The sequence below is a fragment of the Hipposideros armiger genome, unplaced genomic scaffold (genome assembly GCF_001890085.2).
Source record: "Hipposideros armiger isolate ML-2016 unplaced genomic scaffold, ASM189008v1 scaffold_190, whole genome shotgun sequence".
Classification (NCBI taxonomy): domain Eukaryota; kingdom Metazoa; phylum Chordata; class Mammalia; order Chiroptera; family Hipposideridae; genus Hipposideros; species Hipposideros armiger.
The window spans coordinates 656,960-667,309 of NW_017731540.1; the positions used below are offsets into that span (position 1 = coordinate 656,960).

At 43.2% G+C, this 10,350-nt stretch overlaps 1 long non-coding RNA gene across 2 annotated transcripts in view; it reads right to left on the reverse strand.

Moving 5' to 3' along the window:
• LOC109388320 (uncharacterized) overlaps positions 1-7,658 on the reverse strand; it is a 13,112-nt gene extending 5,454 nt beyond the window's left edge. The window contains exons 1-2 of one of the 2 annotated variants that reach the window (XR_002125186.1): positions 7,568-7,658; positions 5,173-6,827 (exon numbers count right to left, since the gene is read on the reverse strand). This is a non-coding gene — a long non-coding RNA (uncharacterized LOC109388320). Of the gene's footprint in view, positions 1-5,172 lie in introns of both variants that reach the window. The other variant, XR_002125187.1, reaches the window with a different exon arrangement.
• Between the last annotated feature and the right edge of the window lie 2,692 nt (positions 7,659-10,350).

Genomic DNA, 10,350 nt, shown 5'->3' on the forward strand with positions numbered 1-10,350 from the left:
TGGGGGTGGGAGCCAGCCGAGAGGCTCAAGCTGTGGCCTCAAGGATAAGGCAGGGCTGTGAGCACTGCCAAAGCCACTGCTTTGAGACGTAGACCAGGGGCCAGGGGAGAACTCTCAGCAGGTGCAGGGACAGGAAAGATCTCAAGATAAATTCAGGTTTTTATAGTCAGACCTTCTCTCCTTGTCCTCGGGCACAGTGGTGACAGGTTGTGCGGCCTTCCTCTCATTACAAAAGGGCAGCTGGTTTGGTGTCAGAGACACCCCAAAGGTGGGACTCCAGAATCCTAGGAGCGTGCCTGATCCCTGAAGAGCAAGGGTTTCCCAATGTCCCCGGGAGGACCAGCATCTTTCATCACCTCCGACCTCCCCACCCCCCACCCTTAACTAGAAACTGTCCTGCCCACCACAGGGGACACTGGGGCACAACTGGTCTTCAGATGTAGAGAATAATTTTCCAGTTTAATAGAAAATGCCACGGCCCGCGACCCAAGCCCTGGACTTTCTCAGAGGGACAGGAATGGGAATTGCGCTGAGCTCAGAGGAGCTTAACTGAATATCAAACAAACACCTTCCACTATACCAACCCAGGGTGTTTCAATTTGTGTCTCCTTAATATGCAGTGAACTGCTCCCACTTTATTCCATATTATTTCTCTCTCTCAATGGTAGGAGAGTTTTATCTATGCACTCATTTAACAGTTATCCGTTGAGAGCAAACATGCTGGAGATACAAAGAAAAACAAAATAGAATTCCAGCTCTGCAGCTCAGCAATAGTTACTAAAAAGTTAAATGTCATCACAGCCTTTGACTCAGCAATTCAACTCCCAAGAATTTATTCTAAATATATACTCCCACAGGTGCTGAGACATATATGTAAAAGGACAACCCCTGAACTATTTTAAATAACAACTCAAAATTAGAAACAATACAAATGCCCACCAATAGGAAACTGATAAAATAGATTATTATAAGTCCAAACAATAGAATACTATAACTGTCCAGAAAAGAGTTGATCTTTATGGAAAGATAGGGAAGATTTCCAAGAAAGATTATTCAGTGAAAAAAACATGTATATTACACTACTTTTGTTTTTAAAAATTTATGTAATTATATGCATCCAAAGACCATCTAGATTCTACAACTAAGCTGTCCAACGTGGTAACCACGAGCCACGTGTGGCTTCTGAACACTTTTAAATGTGGCCAGTCCGAATTGAGATGTGCTGTAAGGACCAAATTCACAGCAAATTTCAAAGACTCCGTGTGAATACAAGAATGTAAAATATTTCAATAGTTATTTATTTTGATTACATGTTAAAGTGATATTTTGGATATATAATGTTAAATAAAACATGTTATTGAAATTGATTTCACTTTTTTCAGAACTTTTTTTAGTATGGCTATGAGAAAATGTAAAGTTACATATGTGGTTCTCATTATATTTCTATTACACAGCAAGCACTGTTCTAGAACAGGAGCCAGCCAAAATGGACTACAGCCTGTTTTTGTAAGTGTGATTGGAACACAGCCATGCCATTCATTTATGTATCGTCTATGACTATTTCCCTGCTATAAGGACAAAGCTGAGTAGTTGTGATGGAGACCACATGGCCACAAAGCCAAAAATATTTACTATTCTGCCCTTTACAAAAAAAGTCAGTGTGGCCCCCAACTCCTATTCTAGAGGAATCTATAGAAACATGATCTGCGATGATTATATTTAAGGGTGGAGATGAAAGTAGATTTTTGNTCCAGAAGCCGGCGCCTGATCTGCCTCGCCCAGGAAGAGCGTAATGATGGTGCCAACTTGGACCAGTGAAGCAACATCCTCCACAACGAGATTGAAGAACAAAAAAAAACAAAAAAAATGACAGCAACTTGTCTGTTCCCCTTCCCTCAGTTCCCCAGCACTGTTCCCATCCCCCCAATTCCCCAATAAAAATCTTAAAAAAAAAATAAAAAAAAAATGATAATCCATTAAGTGAATCAAATATCTAGTAAGTGCTCACATTTCCAAATGCCTCATAAATGTCATAATTTTTTTTACAGTTTATTGCAATTAGAATCCAAATAAGGTGTACATATTATGATTGCGTAATATGTCTCTAAGTCTCTCTTAATCTTTTACCCTCCTTCAACTCTTTTATTTCCTTGCAGTTAACTTGTTGAAGAACCTTCGCTATTTTCTAAGAGGTAGAGCAGCACAATGGCCAAGCTCTCTGGAGTCCAGCTGCACACTTGGCCCCACCACCAGCCTTGTGACCTTGTCAAGTGAGTTAACCCCTCTCAGCACAGGCGTACTGGTAAATGTTTAACAACCAGCTCTCTGGGGGCGGGGAGGGAGAACAAGCCCTGATTTGTACATTTGTCTATTTCTGTGGTGTAAATATTCCCGCCATAGTGGATTTCAAACTATCAACATAACGCCACAAAATGGAGAGTTGGGACGACAAGCAAGGCAGCACACAGTATTCCTACCACAGCATAGACGCGACGGAGTAAATAACCGCTGAAGCACAGACACTAGTGAAATATAGTTACGTCATTAGGAAGTGATGAATTTGGAGTATTTATTACCTGTGTTTTTAATACAATTTATTTAATTTTAAGCTTATATAATTTAATGTTTAATAATCGTGTGATTAACCACTAGCTTGTCAAATTCCGGGCAGTTTTACCATCAGTGCCAGTCCCTGCACACAGCTGTCTCTGACTCTCACCTTTCTCACCTGTGAAATGGGAGGTATAACAGCCATCATGCTTAGTGGTGAGGATGAAAGAAGGCCGTGCCTCGGAGCTCACAGTAAAGACTCAGCGAATGTACTTGGTCCATTGAACTGAAGAGTTCCTTGGTCCCCCCAGGCTGGGTAGAGAAAGCAGCACTGTGGGGGCTTGTATCGGATTGCTACACACAGGGGAAGCCGGTTTCAGCATTCCAGGGAAAGCAGCAGCCAGGAGGGTGTGAGCTCAGTACCCCTAGGCCCAGGAATTGGCCCTCAGGCCTGGCTGGATTACCACACAAATTCCAGCTGCCCAGAAGAAATGCAACCAGGCCTGCTCCACCCCGCCACTTTACACAGAGGCCACTTAAACTGTTTGCTAAAATCAAGACCCTTCTTTGGAGGTAGATCAGGTTACTGGGCAAGGTGATTATTGTTTCTAATGGTCTGCAAACAAGTTCTCAACTGTTAACCCCTCCGGCCTCTGGGAACACAAGGACAAACGGGACTAGACAGCGGCCTCCTCTAGCACCCAGAAGAGCTTAAGGCAGCGGTTCTCAACCTGTGGGGCGTGACCCCTTTGGGGGTCGAACGACCCTTTCACGGGGGTCGCCTAAGACCATCGGAAAACAAAAAGATATCTACATGACGATTCACAACAGTAGCAAAGAAAATAATTTGATGGTTGGGGGTCACCACAACATGAGGAACTGTATGAAGGGGTCGCGGCATGAGGAAGGTTGAGAACCGCTGGCTTAAGGGTTTGAGATGTGCTACAAGGATGAGGCTGGGTTGAGGAGGGACCTGTGCTGGGGAACAAGTTGAAGGTCAACGCCAGGCTGAGTGCTCAGCACCTGTGCTTATTCCCAAAGAGCCTGTGCCTCTCTTCTGGTGGCCTCAGATTCCTAGGAGGCCGCGAGTTTAAGCCAGGGGCTGGAGCATTCACAGGCATCCCAAACAATGTCCACAGAATATGTAAATAAAAGAGGCAGGATCAAGTGGCATTAAATCCTTCATGCCTGTCAGACTGAATTCTCAGGCCACCACTTCTCACCTGTGTGAGCTGAGGCAAGTTGCTTAACTTCTCTGAGCCTGTTTCCTCATCTATACAACAGGGATAAAGAAGTTTTCTACCCTATAGGGTTGTGGGATGAATTATAGATCATGTGCATAGAGCACTTAGCAAAATACTTGGCATATAATAAGCACACGACACATAGTAGTTCCTATTATTATTTTCATAATGTTTTAATGAGTGTAGATACTGTAGTAGTTAATAAAATGCAAATCCAATGAAAGACATTACATTTCATTAACAGTAGCTTTTCCTTTCCATGTATTTTCTCATTAACAGATATTATAAGTACCATAGGGAATGTGTTTGGGGTGTGTAGGCCTTGAGAAGGGGTCCTCATTCTTGGGGAACCATCGATCTAACCTATGAGAAAACAGCACGTCCTCCACACACCTCAGTAGGGCTCAAGCCGATGGAAGTGTTTGGCACAGTGGAAATGGAAAAAAGGCAATTGGGGATTAAATAGCATCACCTTAGATATCAACAGGAGAGGCAGGAGTGAAGACAAGAAACCGGGAATGACGTGGGTGAGAGGGTGTAGCTCCCTTAAAAGAAAAANCCATGTGAATACATAAAGAGCCTCTTGCTCTTCCTGTTTCTCCTCCTCTCGTCTTCCTTCTTCTTCTCTCTCTTCTACATAATTGCATGTTATTCCATCCTAAAAAGGTACCATAACTTATTTAACTGTTCCCTGTTGGTGGTCACTTAGGTTACTTCCAACATTTTGCTGGGAAAGGAATGCTGCTCTGAATAATTTTGCACATCTCTGAATATTTCTGTAGGAAAAGTTCCTCAAGCTAAAATTGTTAGGGCACAGGCATGTTCCTTTGTTGTTCTGAAATACATTTTAAAATTGCCCTCCTTAAGGAGGTATAACAATTTACACTCTCGCCAGTAAAGTTTGATAGTCATTGTATTTAATGTTTTCAACATATTCCATTGAGTAGAAGAAACGTACTTGATTAAAACATTCCCTTATTTCTGTACATTTAAGCTTTGTCCTTATTCAATAGAGAAACCTCCTTCCAAAGTCCTAGATATTGAGAGCTTGATTCTTTGACTTAGAAATCAAACAGCTTCTCCATGGAACAACAAAAACTCAGGCACCTAACTCTACTTTATGTACAGGAATGTACTCCCCCCAAAAAAGTGGAAAAGCAATATTTTTGTAAATAAAATCAAACAACTAACAACATAGTTCAGTAGAAACAACACAGATTTTAGGGTCAAAAGGCATAATTTTTCATCTTTCTCTTTCAAGCTGTGTGGCTTTGTGGACAAGCCACTTAACACTCCCTGAGATATAATTTTCTCCTTGAAAAAGTATCCAGTAGTATATATTTTGACATGAATGATAATGTAGGAAACATCCATCTACCTGAGATGGTAGCCAGCTCAGGAGCCATGTCTGAATACTGTTTCATCCCCAGTGTCCAGAGAGTAGTTCCTGGAATGGAGCATGTAATCAATACACAATGAATGAATGAACCATACTGCATCCACTTGCCCATAGGGTAGGTGACTTGTCCAAGGTCAGGTAATACACAACCTAGAAAAGTTAAAGGTAGCTAAGGGAGAGCTCTTACAGGTGTATCGAACTGCCAGTCTGGACTATTATCTCTCCATGTGACCAAAGACTTCATAATTGTCCCCAGCTTTGCTTTATTCCAAGTGAAGAGATGTCAGAAAGGTGCCTTCTGTAAGCCATGGTGGAGGTTTTTCTCCTACCTCACTCATTCATGTAGCCCACACTTTCAGGTCTCTGAAGAAAGGAGACTTTATTTTATATCTCGCCTCCAGGTCTACCTCTCAGCCCTAGATCAAACATGTTCTTCAAAATCATCCTTGTACCTGTACTCCATGTACCTGTCCCTTTAATGGGCATCCCATTTTATTTATTTATAAAATATCCTCTGACCTCCCTCCCACTGGCCCCATCTCATTCTTAACTCTCTACCAATGAAGTTCTAGGGCCCATATTAATGTTCCAACATCCTCTCAAGCGCTCATGATTTTGAGTCTGCAAGCCAGCTCTATAATCTTATGGTAAGACCCAGAAAATGTAAATTACCTGCCCAAGTGTGTAGAGTGATTGGGGGCATGAGTGGATTTGAGCTCGGGTCTTCGGTTTCCAGGCCCAGAGCTTGTTCAACAGTGCATTCCCTTATGCTCACGCCCCACAATTTTACATTTGTGAAGTGCTTTTGCTTCTAGTTGCTCATACAATCATCACAATGGTCTCAGAGGGCTTGACATCATCGCAATTGCTGGGAAGCAAACCACCTCAAAATTCAGAAGCTGAAAACAACAATCACTTCCTACTTGGGCTCTGGCATCAGCAGTTCACGTGAACGTTGGCTAGGCAGACCTGCCAATCTCGGCTGGGTTTGTTCATGCATCTCTGGGTCAGCTGGATGGTTCTGTTCTAGGCTGGGAGGGGCTGGGGCAGCTTCCTGGGGGCAGCTCTGCCCCACATACCTCTCATTCCCATCCTGGGACCAGTGGGCCAGCCCAGGCGTGCTCTTCTCACAGAAATAGTAACGATGCAAGACAGCAAGTCCAGGGGTGCAAGCACGCTTCCAAGCCTCTGCTTATATCACATCTGCTAACATCCTATTGGCTGAAGCAGGCATCACAGTCACTCTCAGTGGGTCATCTCTGGATCGGAAAAACTGTCAAGTCATATGGCAGAGAGTAGTAATCCAGGGAGGGATGAAGACTGGGGACACTTATGCAATCTACTCAGTTTTCAAATATCAAGCCATCCTAGATTGAGCAAATTTTTCTTCTTGCCTCCAAGCACAGGCCAGTGCTTTAAAATATGGTGTCTCCTTCACATAGGTACCCAGAGCACGTGGTGTAGCAGGAATAGGCACTGAAGGCCCTTCCATTGCTGGTAACTTTAGCACAAGGCTGCACTTTGGCCGCTGCAGCATGGTAAACAGAATGAGGGTGACAAGCCGGCACTGGCTGAAACCTCCCAGCTTGGTATCCAACTGCCTCCACCCTAACAGCTTCTTAGAATGTGATTCACTGCTCCAGGGAGAGAAAAGTAATTGAGGGTATAATTTATATTGGGGAAAATTGCTCTGAAAAAAATAATTAGAGAGTAACAGACCCAACACTCTGGCTTGAAGGGAGTTCATACCAAAAGACCAGAAAACTGAACAAAGCAAGTGAAAGGATGTGGGGACCTGGAGGAGTAGACAGACACCAGCGGTGATAAGAGTTAGGGGAGATATCTAAACACAGGGGAAGAAATGAACAATACCAAGAAACTCCAAAATAATCTTAGAGCAGAAAAATGGAAAAAAGCAACAAGCCTCCCATTTACTGAGATTTGTTTTACTCTGTGGAAGTGATCAAGAAATAAGACTTATATAGGCAACACCAAGTTTTCAATGAAAACTTCTCCAAGAGGTTTCTCTCACACCCGACCCCTCCGTTGCCAGAATAAATACGCTAGGAAGCTGATCACATATGACACGAAATCCAAACAACTGAACAAACTCAGAGAAACCTGAGGGGATTCAGTTTCCCACTCCAGATAACTTTCTGACCATCAGTTCTCTATCTGGTTTAGATTAGACTCACTGTACAGGCACTTTTATAATTATACAAATAACAATATTCACATGTGAATATGTTACGAATGTTAAATGATAATAGTTGCATCACTCGCCACAAGTTGTACTAACACAGGCCACGAGCTTGTACCTCTGAGGTTTAGAGGACATAGGTCAAAACCCCATTCTGCCCAATGAAGGCCTTACCTGGCCGTTCCTCCCCCAGGGTTGGGGCCTTCTCTCATTTTCTCTCATTTAGCTTGTTAAGACATCCAAAATGTTCTTTCTTGGCCGATTTCCTCGTTTATAAAAGAAGGAAGCAAAACTCCATGATCATCAAGGTCCATTCCAGCACACATAAGTAATTCTGTGATACTTCTCTACTACCCTCCTAGCTCATTCCACTGGGCACTGAAAGAATGAAATCAGCGTGGCATTAATCTTTGTCCAGATATTTAATAGCAGAAGTCAGTTGGCATAGACATTGAAAATAAAAACCACCATGGAGAGACAGCAAGAAGAATCTCTGCAAGTTCAGCTTTGCTAGTTATAAACAGTGCGCCCTTGGGCAAGTTACTTCATCACTTTATGCCTAGGTTTCCTCATCTGTAAAGTGGGGGAAATAAGAGATCCTATTGTTATTGGGTGTTGTAAGAATCGAATGAGATATTGAGTGAAGCACTTAGTAAGGGACTTGGTACATGGAAAGCACGCCATAAATCTGTTTATTATTATCTGCATATGTGATTTTGGCAACTCTCGAGATGGCAGATTTTGTTTCACTAAGAAGGTGAATGCAGGGCCGGCTGAGTGGCGCGATGGTTAAGAACTGGTTTGGGACGCCAGAGGACCCCGGTTCAGATCCACATATGAGGGCCAGTGACGCTGCCCTCTACAGCTAAGATGCTGAACAACAGCTCAACCTGGAGCTGGGCTGCCGTGAATCGCCGGCAATGGCGTAGGCTGCAGCCCCTGCTGCAGTGGGTTGCCATGGGCTACCATGTGTAGCCAGCAGCCAATGTGAGCTGCAGTGAGGGCCGTCCAGAAGCCGGCGACTGATCTGCCTCGTCTGGGAAGAGCACAATGATGGTGCCAACTTGGGCCACTGAAACAATGTCCTCCACAACTAGACTGAAGAACAAAAGGACAGCAACTTATCTGTTCCCATCCCCCAATTCCCCAATAAAAATCTTAAAAAAAAAGAAGGTGAATGCAGATGTAAGTTGTTTATAAATGAAAGATCTTGTTTGAAAAAACATTTATTTTCACCCTTGTTGACTTGCTAATGTGAAATAAGATTTGCACAGGCAACATGGGAGGCAGCCGTCAGGGATGAGGATAAGTGTAGCTTGGGTTTCTTCTTATTTGCTTTCATGTTGGTTTACCTGTTACCTTATACATTTGGTTTAGTTCATCCTACTTCCATACCTTCGACCAGTAAGACAATCGTTCTTGGTGGTAGTTGTGCATTAGAATCATTTGGGGAGCTCGAAAAAATCTCTATGCACAAACTATCTATGCTGTCAGAAGTCAGGATAGTGTTTGGGCGGTGGGGGGAGGTGGGGAGGAGGAGAGGTGAGAAGGGAAAAATGTCTTCCTGATGCATGTTTCTGGGGTGCTTGCGACACTCTGATTTTTGAGCTGGGCGGTGGTTACACAGGTACCTTCAGTTTGTAAAAATTCATTGCAATGTACACTTACAGCATGTGCACGTTTCTACATGTATAATATACTTCAATAAAAAGTTAAACACAAATCTCTGTGCTGAAATTGCACTGAAAACCAATTAAATCGAAATCTTTAGGGGCGGGACCCTGGCATCAACATTTCTGTAAAACTTTCCACATGATTGCAATGTGCAGCCAAGGTTGAAAGCAGCCGCAGAGGTTCTTCTGGCCACAGTGGATCCAGATCTTGGAATTGGAGTTCAAGCCAATCATAGAAAGCGCCTTGGAGCGGCCAGGAGTCAGCAGGATTGACCTGGGATTTGTTTAGGCAGGTCCCAAGTCCAAAGATCATTAGGCAGGATAGTGAGGTCAAGAGCTCTGGGCCCAGAGCTCTGGCTCTCCCAGTCACTGGCTGAGAGACTTTGGGCTAGTTATGTAGGTAACCTTCCAGGACTGCTACTTCCTCATCCTGGTATTCACACCAGGACTCCTCCTTACCTTGTCAGGTGGCTGTCCCTCCCCATGTAACAAGGGCTCCATAAAAGAGCTATTATTTTAAGATGCTGCAAATTTGCAAGAGATCCTCCCCCCACCACCACCCACCACCACCCCAAAAGCCATTTTTGTCTTTGCCTCTGATTTCCAGAAGAGAGGCTAGGCAGTATTTTTACATTTTCACTGCCATTGCTCCTAACACCCTCTTGCACTGAACAGATAAGGAAGAGGCACTGATTTGAGTTTCGCTTGCAATCAATGACTTGTTCCTTGCACATTAATTTGGCCCAAGGGCACATGGATGGGAAACTGGCTACCATGTGGTTGCCCCTGTCTGGGGCTTACCTAGGTCAACCTGGTTTTGCATCACTTAAGAGAAAACCATAGTTTCTTCTGTCCGTGCCCTCTGCTTACCTCCACCAAGATTCCAAGTATCCTAAAGTTAAAAAAAAAAAAGTCTTCCTTACATGCTTCTTGAATCTTTATTTCTACAATTGTACCTACATTTCTTTCTTCTCTTAATCTTTGAGGAAATGAAGACCAATCCTACTCAACATAACTCCTTCAGATACTTGAACATCATTAATATGTTCTTTCTTTTTTCCTCTTTTTCCTATAGTTCAGTGTTTCAGGAATTTTGGATGGTTTTGCTGAATGCTCTTCATTTCCCCATATGCTTTTTATAAATCTGGCTTCTCAAAGCTATAGTTCTCTTGAGCACTCAGTAAGTGTTACTGGATAAAGATTTAACAAATTAACTCAACAGTACTAATTGAGGTTTGCTGTAAAGAAGATTTTGGGCTGGGTAGTGAAAACCATTGGTTTCTG